The sequence below is a fragment of the Triticum dicoccoides genome, chromosome 7B (assembly GCF_002162155.2).
Source record: "Triticum dicoccoides isolate Atlit2015 ecotype Zavitan chromosome 7B, WEW_v2.0, whole genome shotgun sequence".
NCBI classification, from domain to species: Eukaryota; Viridiplantae; Streptophyta; class Magnoliopsida; order Poales; family Poaceae; genus Triticum; species Triticum dicoccoides.
The window spans coordinates 41,831,099-41,841,811 of NC_041393.1; the positions used below are offsets into that span (position 1 = coordinate 41,831,099).

Below are 10,713 nucleotides of genomic sequence, written 5' to 3' on the forward strand. Positions count from 1 at the left end.
GTCCGCCCGCTCACCGGTGCGCGCCACCTCGCCGGTGCGCCGCCCCGGTCACCGAACTGCTCCGCCGCCGCCGCCGACCAGGTCGCCGCCTCCCTCTCTCTCCCGTCTCTCCCTCTGGTTTCTCTCTCTCTCAGATCTCTCTCTCTCCTCTCGTAGGAGCTTGCCGCCGCTGCTCGGTTCTCGTCGCAGGAGCCCCTCTGGCCTCCTCCCGCGGCGGATCTGGCGCCGTGCCGGCCGGATCCCGCAGCTCCGGCCTCCTTTTGGCCTCCCGGCGCCGGACCTCGCCGGCATCGCGCTGCGGCCCGTCCCTGCTGCCTTCCCTCGATCCCCTCTGGATCGAGGAGGACGACGCCCTGCACCACCGCGTGGGCCTCCTCAGCGCCCCGGCCCAGCGCGCTGACCCGCTTCAGCCCAGCAGCGCCAAGGCCCAGCTCGCCCTCCATCTCCCCCGCGGCCAGGCCCAGCCAGCCTCCTCCACCAACGGGCCGAAGCCCATGGGTGAGCAGCCCCCAGTGCCTCTCTGTTTTTTTTTCACCGATTGGGCCAAACCGGATTCAGCCCGTTGTGTTTTTTTCCCTGCTGCGAATTTAGACATTATCCAGAGAAAGCCTGTTTTACAGAAAACCCCCTAAGCATCATGCATTTAATATCTCTCAAACCGTGCATCGGATTAAAATAATTTATATATGTAAAATGCTTAGAATTCTGTGTAGATTAATAATATGCCATTTTCATCCATGTTTAAAATGTTTAACTTGCTGTTTATTTAAATTTGCTCAATTGCCATGTTAAAATGCTTTAATTCATAACTAAATAACCGTAGCTTGGTTTTAAATAAACTTTATATGTAAATGGGGTGGAAAAATGCCTAGATTAACATGGTGCACTTTATGTTGCTGTTTAACAACCTTGAAATGTGGTTTAGGACAGAACAGTACCGAATCTAAAATATGCATATGGGCATTTTCCAGACTTGTTGTTTGTTACTTTCGGCCTCATTTAAATTTGCCTAGATAGGTAGTTTCCTTATGTTTCACCTCTTTCCATGTTTAACAACATTTAATATTGTTGTGTACCTAAATGAGAGAGAACTAAATAATTGCATGTGGTGTTTTGTCAATATGCAACTCGTTGCATATTGAGCTCCACTTAATTTGTAGTATTGGGTGTTGCAGTTTGCCATGCCATGCCTCTTTAAACCGGACATGCATCATACTTGATTGTGCATCATGCCATGATTATGCTTGTGTGTTTACCATGTTGTTTGTTTCTTTTCGGTGTTGCTTCTTAGTTCCAGTAATGTTGCGATTGTGAGGATTCGTTCGACTACGTCCGCTTGTCTTCTTCATGGACTTCTTCTTCCTAGCGGGATTTCAGGCAAGATGACCGCTACCCTGGATCTCACTACTATCATTGCTATGTTAATTGCTTCGTTCTATCGCTTTGCTGCGCTACCTATCATCTGTTTGTCGAGCCATCCCATGTTGCCATGAACCTCTAACCTTTGACACCTTTCCTATGCAAACCGTTGTTTGGCTATGTTACCGCTTTGCTCAGCCCCTCTTATAGCGTTGCTAGTTGCAGGTGAAGTTGAAGATTGCTCCATGGTGGACAGGATTTTGGTTGGGATATCACAATATCTCTTATATTATTAATGCACCTATATACTTGGTAAAGGGTGGAAGGCTCGGCCTTATGCCTGGTGTTTTGTTCCACTCTTGCCGCCCTAGTTTCCGTCATACTGGTGTTATGTTCCCGGATTTTGCATTCCTTACGCGGTCGGGTGATTTATGGGACCCCCTTGACAATTCGCTTTGAATAAAACTCCTCCAGCAAGGCCCAACCTTGGTTTTACCATTTGCCTCACCACCACCTATATTTCCCTTGGGAGTAATTAACCCAAGGGTCATCTTTATTACAGCCCCCCAGGCCAGTGCTTGTCTAAGTGTTGGTCCAAACTAGAGCCCTTTGCAGCGCCCCCTCAGGGAAACTTGAGGTCTGGTTTTAGTTGTACGGATTGCTCATCCGGTGTTGCCCTGAGAACGAGATATGTGCAGCTCCTATCGAGATTGTCGGCGCATCGGGCGGTCTTGCTGGTCTTGTTTTACCATTGTCGAAATGTCTTGTAAACCGGGATTCCGAGTCTGATCGGGTCTTCCTGGGAGAAGGTCTATTCCTTTGTTGATCGCAAGAGCTTGTCATGGGCTAAGTTGGGACACCCCTGGAGGGTATAATCTTTCGAAAGCCATGCCTGTGGTTATAGGCAGATGGGAATTTGTTAATGTCCGGTTGTAGATAACTTGACACCAGATCCAAATTAAAACGCATCAACCGCGTGTGTGGCCGTGATGGTCTCTTCTCGGCGGAGTCCGGGAAGTGAACACGGTCTTTGGGTTATGTTTGACGTAAGTAGGAGTTCAGGATCACTTCTTGATCATTGCTAGCTTCACGACCGTTCCGCTTGCTCTCTTCTCGCTCTTATTTGCGTATGTCAGCTACTATATATGCTTAGTCGCTGCTGCAGCCTCACCACTTTACCCCTTCCTTTCCCTCTAAGCTTTTCTAGTCTTGATACCCATGGTAATGGGATTGTTGAGTCCTCGTGGCTCACAGATTACTACAACAATAGTTGCAGGTACAGGTTATGCGATGATCATGACGCGAGAGCGATGCTTGCTTGCGTTGAGTTCTTCTTCTGCTTCTTCGATCAGGGGATAGGTTCCAGGTCGGCAGCCTGGGCTAGCAGGGTGGATGTCATTTGAGTTTCTGTTTGTGTTTCATCCATAGTCGGATGATGCTCTTATGTATTGTGATGTTGTATTCGTGTGGCATTGTATGCCTTATGTATGTATCCCCATCTATTATGTAATGTTGATGTAATGATATCCACCTTGCAAAGCGTTTCAATATGCGGGTCTATCCTTGGTGGGACCTTCGAGTTCCTTTTGGATAGGGTCGCATATTGAGCGTGACAATAAGAAATGTGCTTATCAAGTTCCCCCACACTTAAATCTTTGCTTGTCCTCAAGCAAAGGAATATGACAAAGGCAAGATAATGAACAGTAAACTGAGTAAGGAATGTCCTGGTAAAATAGATCTCCAAACAAGGCATGCTTCAGACTTAGCTAGTGAAAATTAATGGTTAGGAGTGCTACAAAGCAGTAGGATACTAGTAAGCATGACCATTTTAAACTTTTACAGAGATAAAAGAGGATCAACAAGTTTAAATGATGAATGCGCCAAATGGTTCCTAAAGAGAGCATGATCCCAAGAACAAAATGAACTGGAATTAAATCTTGTGATCAAATCACTTATTTATAGAGATAAAGCAATGATTATATTATTATTAGTCTCACCATAGGAACATACCACCGATCCCGAGAACATGGTATACACCTGGCTCGACCAATTATTAGTTTTTTTTGTTTGTCTCCCCAAAGGAACATACCACCGATCCCGAGAACATGGTATACACCTGGTTCGACAATTACATTTTTTATTATTAATTACTGCCCAAGCTAACCCGATTTCACATGCCACTGATCCCGAGAACATGACATGCTACTGTAGGTAGTCAGACTTATTTATTCATTATTACTTATCTTAAATGAACAACACATAAGCACAAAAATAGGAATCATCACTTCTCCATGTCTGGTTCACATGCTACCTATCCAGGGAACATAGCATGCTAATCCATAGTGGTTAGGTGATTGCTCTCAATGGGAACACACTTAGCATAAATTCAGCATCTAAATGTGGTGATCTAGGTGTATCGAGGTAAAAGCAGAAAATGATTAAGTTTTCTAGTATACTAGGGATTTGAGCACTCAAAACTAATAACTTCCACTACTTTCAGCAAAGCAAGCATTGTATAGATCACTAGTTTACCAGGCATTCAACACTCAGTTCACATATTCTCATCAAGCACCATATGTCAAGTAAAATTCAGTGGGGCAACATTTAAGACATGGCTTAAGCAACCCAAATAACATTTGATTTCAGCATGTATCAATGGATGATATACTAGGAATGGGTCATGAAACATCTCACCGTGTTTTCATAGGAAGTAGCACTCGCTCGATCACCTCACCAACTGCAGCTCCTCTCCTTTTGCTTCTCTATCCTCATGCCTGCTCCAGCTTCTCCCTTCCTCGAGTGTGCCCCCTTGCTTCTCCTCATCCCCATGCTCTGAGTCCACCAGGGTCCCAAGGAATGTCACCTCGAACCTGGTCAGCATGTAATGGATCGTGCAGAAGCAAAAACCTGAAAGCACACTCAACAACCAAGCCAATACAAGTGACAGAGAGAATGCCTTCTAAGTCATCGATAGAGTACCCTATCATATAAGTATATCTATTGATGAAATCAGGAACATGTATCAACAACAAGTCACATGGGGCATAGGCAATATCAGCGATATGACATGTCTTGTCCAGAAAGCTAAGATCATACCTGAGATAGTTAGAAAGAAGCTTCAGGACTACCTCAATTGAAGATACCAAGTGAGGTGTGGTAGTAGAAATTTCAACCGGACTCATGTCAACAAGTGAAATATTAGAGCTTGGCTCCTTGACATTTGAATCCACCTCACCATACTCAACCATGAAGCTCTCCATCTCAGGCTCAAGTGTTGAGGAAGTAATGCGGCTAACATCAGCGAAGGTGAACTTCTCCATATCTGGCTCTAGCAGCACATGATCAATATCAACTAAAGGTGACTCCTCAATATCAAAAACAACTAACTGCAGCTCTGGCTCATCCATGGAAGAATCATCACAATGCAAAACCGAATCTCCAACACTAGTATCCATATGATCTGTAGCGTGTGTGTCAACTAGAATGGTGTCATCATCGTCAAAGATAATCCATGCAAGCTCAATCTTGTCACACAGAGATAGGGGTTCAGGGTTCTGTGTAAGAATTGGTGGCTGAGGTGTAGTGATTTGTTGCAAGCAAACCAATGAATCAGACGTGGGCTTCTTATTGTACCACTGAAGTTGGTGGAAAGCTATGCTCTCAATCAGTAGAAAAGCTTCATCAAGTGTCTTGTTTGTAATAGCTCCACCCGCTGCCATATCGACATAAGCTCGAGTGTTCGAAGGCAATCCTCTATAGAATATCTACAGCTCTAACCATCTCTCGAGCCCGTGGTTAGGACATCTCCTGAATAAAGCCTTCTATCTCTCCCAAGCATCATACAAGCTCTCACCTTCACGCTGAACGAAGCTAAGGATCTCATCTCGAATTGCGGACTGCTTGTGTAGTGGGAAATATTTATCCAATAAAGCTTGTGATATCTCGTTCCAACTGAATGATCTTGATGGCAAGGATCGATACCAAGCACGAGCATCATCCTGGAGAGAGAATGAGAACAGCATGCACTTGATAGCATCTTGAGGAACTCCATGGTACTTGACTGTACCTGAATACTCCATGACTCGGTATAAGTGCTCATAGGGATCCTCAGTGAGCAGACCTCCAAACTGTTGTTGTTGAACCAAAGCAATAAGACCAGGCTTTAGCTCAAAATTTTCTGCCTCAAAAGATGGCCAAAGTGGCCCTGTGAAATAGCATTGGCTGCTTGGCATCCAAACATCACGAAGCATCGCCATATCTCCACCAAGTGTAACTATCAATCAACCTGCAAATAGATCAGATTTCCTACGCACACTCATAAATAGTAAATACTAGTCAGAATGTTAGTATCCTAATAAGCCGAAGCAACAACAAGGAAAAAATATAAAAGAAATACACGATGAATTAAACACGAAACTAAAATAAACCTAGTCTATAGCTAACATAATCGCTCGACGCTATTCCCCGGCAACGGCGCCAAAATGATCCATTGTATTATAGTGGGGTCTTTACGCCCAAACTACGAGTGTCGTGTTCTCCTCAGGGACTAGGCGACGGCAACTATACTCGGCTAAAGCTCGGTAACAGAATTTAGATGATGATTGCAAGGAAATATAAGCCTAAACTAACCAAAGTTGACGACAAAGAAAATGAAAATAAGCAAGGGGAGGTTCAGATTATCTTCACTTTGTCTTTTTTTGGTATTTTCATATTATTCTAGAAACTAAATACTAACACAGGACATCACCATCGACAGAAAGAAAGTAACAAGAAATGATCACAAATATATTTAGCAGACATATATACGAGATGAAAAACAGAACAAAGATAATAGGACAAGGACAGAAATGTTTGACACCATAAGATTGTATATATATAACACAAATACTACGAACTGACCATGTTTCTACAGCAACCACAGTACACAGGGAATAGATTCAACTAATAACAAACCAACAAATCACACTGACATGATATCTTCTTGTCAAGTAGCCAACAACTAGTAAGAAAACATTAAAGAAGAACTATATTTATAAGTATGTAACAGAGCACATAGCTATTTAAGTACTAGTTAAATCTGAACAATACACATCACATGTGTTTCAATCTTACAGAAATTTCAGAGAGCATGAGAAAGAAAAAAAGTAGCAGGAGGTTGAGGTAGTAGCAACCAGGTTGAAGACAGAAGTAGCAGCAGGGGGTTGAGAAAACAGAAGTAGTTGGTGATAGAGTAGTAGCAGCAGCAACAAGAGGAGGAGCAGGACGGCAACAGGCGTTGAGAGAGAAGGAGGAAAAGATTCAGCAGCAGGAGGTTGCGGGCATCAGCAGCAGCAAGGAGGAGAGAGGCGCGCGGGGGGCCAGACACCCGTCTGGTCGGGTGTGCGAGGTGCGGCGGTGGGATGGCGGCGCTGTGGTGCAGATGGAGTGGTGGATGTTGCTGATGGTATGGCGCGGCGGCGAAGATGTGGATGGGCGGCGCTGGTGGAAGCTGTGTGGTGGCTGAGAGGCGCACCACCATGCTGGCCTATCCATGGCGGCGGCCGATGGTGGAGAAGAAGGGGATAGGGAGAGAGATCAGTGGCCAGGCTCGATGGGGATCGGCTGCGCTAGGGATTTTTGATCCCCTCCTCTGTTCTGTCTTTTTTTTACTTTGGCCCTCCTCCTTTCTTCTTTCTTCCCAAGAAGATCCTCCTCTTCTTTTAGTTTGCTCCCCTACATTACTTCTTTCCTTCACGCTCAAGCCTTAACGTATTTCTTTCATGCCCTTCTCTCTTCTCGTTAGCCACATAGTAGAAGTCTTGACGATTATAGTGCCTTTGCGCACTTTTCTGCAAAATAAACAATTCACTAGTCAACATTCTCTTTTATGATTATCATTCGAATATTCAACAAGTCATAGCAACAATGGATGGATATATCTCAATAAATGGTGAATTTGTGTGCCCAAATAGTATATAAGAAATGTGCTTATCATTCATATAGATTGTCTCCTATGTTGTCACTTTCATATACTAGTGGGAATTTTCATTATAGAACTTGGCTTGTATATTCCAACGATGGGCTTCCTCAAATGCCCTAGGCCTTCATGAGCAAGCAAGTTGGATGCACACCCACTTAGTTTCTTTTGTTGAGCTTTCATACACTTATAGCTCTTAGTGCATCCGTTGCATGGCAATCTCTACTTCTCGCCTTGACATCAATTGATGGGCATCTCCATAGCTGGTTGATTAGCCGCGTCGATGTGAGACTTTCTCCTTTTTTGTCTTCTCCACATAACCTCCATCATTATATTCTATTCCACCTATAGTGCTATATCCATGGCTTGCGCTCATGTATTGCATGAGGGTTGAAAAAGCTGAAGCGCGTTAAAAAGTATGAACCAATTGCTCGGCTCGTCATCGGGGTTGTGCATGATGGGAGCATTTTGTGTGACAAAGATGAAGCATGGACAAACTGTATGATTCTGTAGGGATAAGCTTGCTTTGGCCTTGTTGTTTTGAAAAGACATGATTGCTTTATTGGTATGCTCGAAGTATTATCATTTTTTATGTCAAATGATAGACTATTGCTTTGAATCACTCGTGTCTTAATATTCATGCCATGATTAGACATATGATCAAGATTATGCTAGGTAGCATTCCACATCAAAAATTATCTTTTTTTATCATTTACCTACTCAAGGACGAGCAGGAATTAAGCTTGGGGATGCTGATACGTCTCCGTCGTATCTATAATTTTTGATTGTTCCATGCCAATATTCTCCAACTTTTATATACTTTTGGCAACTTTTTATACTATTTTTTGGGACTAACATATTGATCCAGTGCCCAGTGCCAGTTCCTGTTTGTTGCATGTTTTTTGTTTCGCAGAAACCCAATATCAAATGGAGTCCAAATGGGATAAAAACGGACGGAGATTTTTTTTGGAATATTTATGATTCTTGGGAAGTGAAATCAACGCGAAACGGTGTCTGGGGTGGTCACGGGGTAGGGGGGCGCACCCTACCCCCCCCCAGGCGTGCCCCTGACCCTCATGGTCCACCCGTAAGGAGGTTGATGCTCTTCTTTTGGCGCAAGAAAGCTAATTTTATGAGAAAGATCTGGGCGAAAGATTCACCCCAATCGGAGTTATGGATCTCCGGATATTTAAACGGTGAAGGGGTAGAATTAGATAACGCAGAAACAGAGAGAAACAGAGAGATAGATCCAATCTTGGAGGGGCTCTCGCCCCTCCCAAGCCATGGGAGCCAAGGACCAGAAGGGAAACCCTTCTCCCGTCTAGGGAGGAGGTCAAGGAAGAAGAATAAGAAGGTGGCTCTCTCCCCCTTGCTTCCGGTGGCGCCGGAACGCCGCTGGAGGCCATCATCATCACCGCGATCTTCACCAACTTCACCGCCTTCATCACCAACTCTTACTCTCTCTATGCAGCGGTGTAACCTCTCTCTTACCCGCTGTAATCTCTACTTAAACATGGTGCTCAACGCTATATATTATTTCCCAATGATGTATGGCTATCTTATGATGTTTGAGTAGATCCGTTTTGTCCTATGGGTTAATTGATGATCGTGATTAGTTTGAGTTGCATGTTTTATTATTGGTGCTATCCTATGGTGCTCTCCGTGTCGCGCAAGCGTGAGGGATTCCCGTTGTAGGGTTTGCAATATGTTTATGATTTGCTTATGGTGGGTGGCGTGAGTGACAGAAGCACAGACCTGAGTAAGTAGGTTTTTTGCGTATGGGATAAAAGGGGACTTGATACTTTAATGCTATGGTTGGGTTTTACCTTAATGAATCTTTAGTAGTTGCGGATGCTTTCTAGAGTTCCAATCATAAGTGCATATGATCCAAGTAGAGAAAGTATGTTAGCTTATGCCTCTCCCTCAAATAGAATTGCAATAGTGATTACCGGTCTAGTTATCGATTGCCTAGGGACAAATAACTTTCTCGTAACAAAAAGCTCTCTACTAATACTTACTTTATTGCTTCTTTATCTAAACAGCCCCTAGTTTATGTTTACGTGCTCTTTATTGTCTTGCAAACCTATCCTTTCACACCTACAAAGTACTTCTAGTTTCATACTTGTACTAGGTAAAGCGAACGTCAAGCGTGCGTAGAGTCGTATCAGTGGACGATAGGACTTCAGAGAGTATTTGTTCTACCTTTAGCTCCTCGTTGGGTTCGACACTCTTACTTATCGAAAGAGGCTACAACTATCCCCTATACTTGTGGGTTATCACTTGGGCATTAGGGCTCGAGCAAAGGGGAATGAGTTAGCGGAAGGAGAAGGCGTGCGTAAAGAGGAAGAGACCTTATCTCTTTATAAGAGGTGGTAAAAGCTTTTTGCGCCTCCCCACTTGCCTGGTGGAACCCGCTCACCTCCCACTCGCCGCGATTAGCGGTGCGGTTGGATTACCCATACCCGTATTGATAAGAATCCCGTGATAAGGGGACACGATCTTTGCTTCGACAAGACATGCCAAGGAAACCGCCTCGCAATATACGCTGAGGCTGGATGTGGGGAACGGCTCGGATAATGACCCGACCTTGATGACATGTCGCACTGTCTAGAAAGTTGTCAGCAGAGTACATTTGTGAAATATCGTTCTCTCTACAGCGGTATGAGAAGATCATCTTGCAGATATGGACACGGTCTACGTGTTCGATAATTATCTTGGAGTATTCGGAGAAGGTACCCGCCTTGCAATGCCGAAGACAAGACTGCGCACCGGACTCATCGTCATTGAAGACTGGTTCAGGGGCTACTGAGGGAGTCCTGGATTAGGGGGTATTCGGACAGCCGGACTATATACATCGTCCGGACTATTGAAGCGTGAAGATACAAGACACGAGACTCCGGCCCGTGCCTAGATGGGACTCTCCTTTGCGTGGAAGACAAGCTTGGTGATCCGGATATTGTATTTACTTCCTTGTAACTGACTCCATGTAAACCCTAGCCCTCTCTGGTGTCTATATAAACCGGAGAGGTTGGTCCTTAGAAGGCCGATCACAATTACAATCATACCATCATAGGCTAGCTCTTAGGGTTTAGCCTCTACGATCTCATGGTAGATCTACTCTTGTACTACTCATATCTTCAATATTAATCAAGCAGGAAGTAGGATTTTACCTCCATCGAGAGGGCCCAAACTTGGGTAAACATTGTGTCCCTTGCTTCCTGTTACCATCAGCCTAAGACGCACAGATCGGGACCCCCTACCCAAGATCCGCCAGTTCTGACACCGACAGACACCCCCACACCTGACACCCCGACCACCGACACCCCGATCCCAACCCTGACACCCCGACACCCTGAGACCCCGACAATCAACACCCCGACCCCCCACCCCGACCCCGA

The 10,713-nt window shown here is 44.7% G+C and overlaps 1 non-coding gene across 1 annotated transcript; it reads left to right on the plus strand.

The window, feature by feature from the left end:
* Positions 1-5,145: 5,145 nt before the first annotated feature.
* Positions 5,146-5,249, plus strand: LOC119342347. Its single transcript, XR_005165547.1, has one exon. It is a non-coding gene; the product is annotated as a small nucleolar RNA R71 (small nucleolar RNA).
* The last annotated feature ends 5,464 nt before the right edge of the window (positions 5,250-10,713 follow it).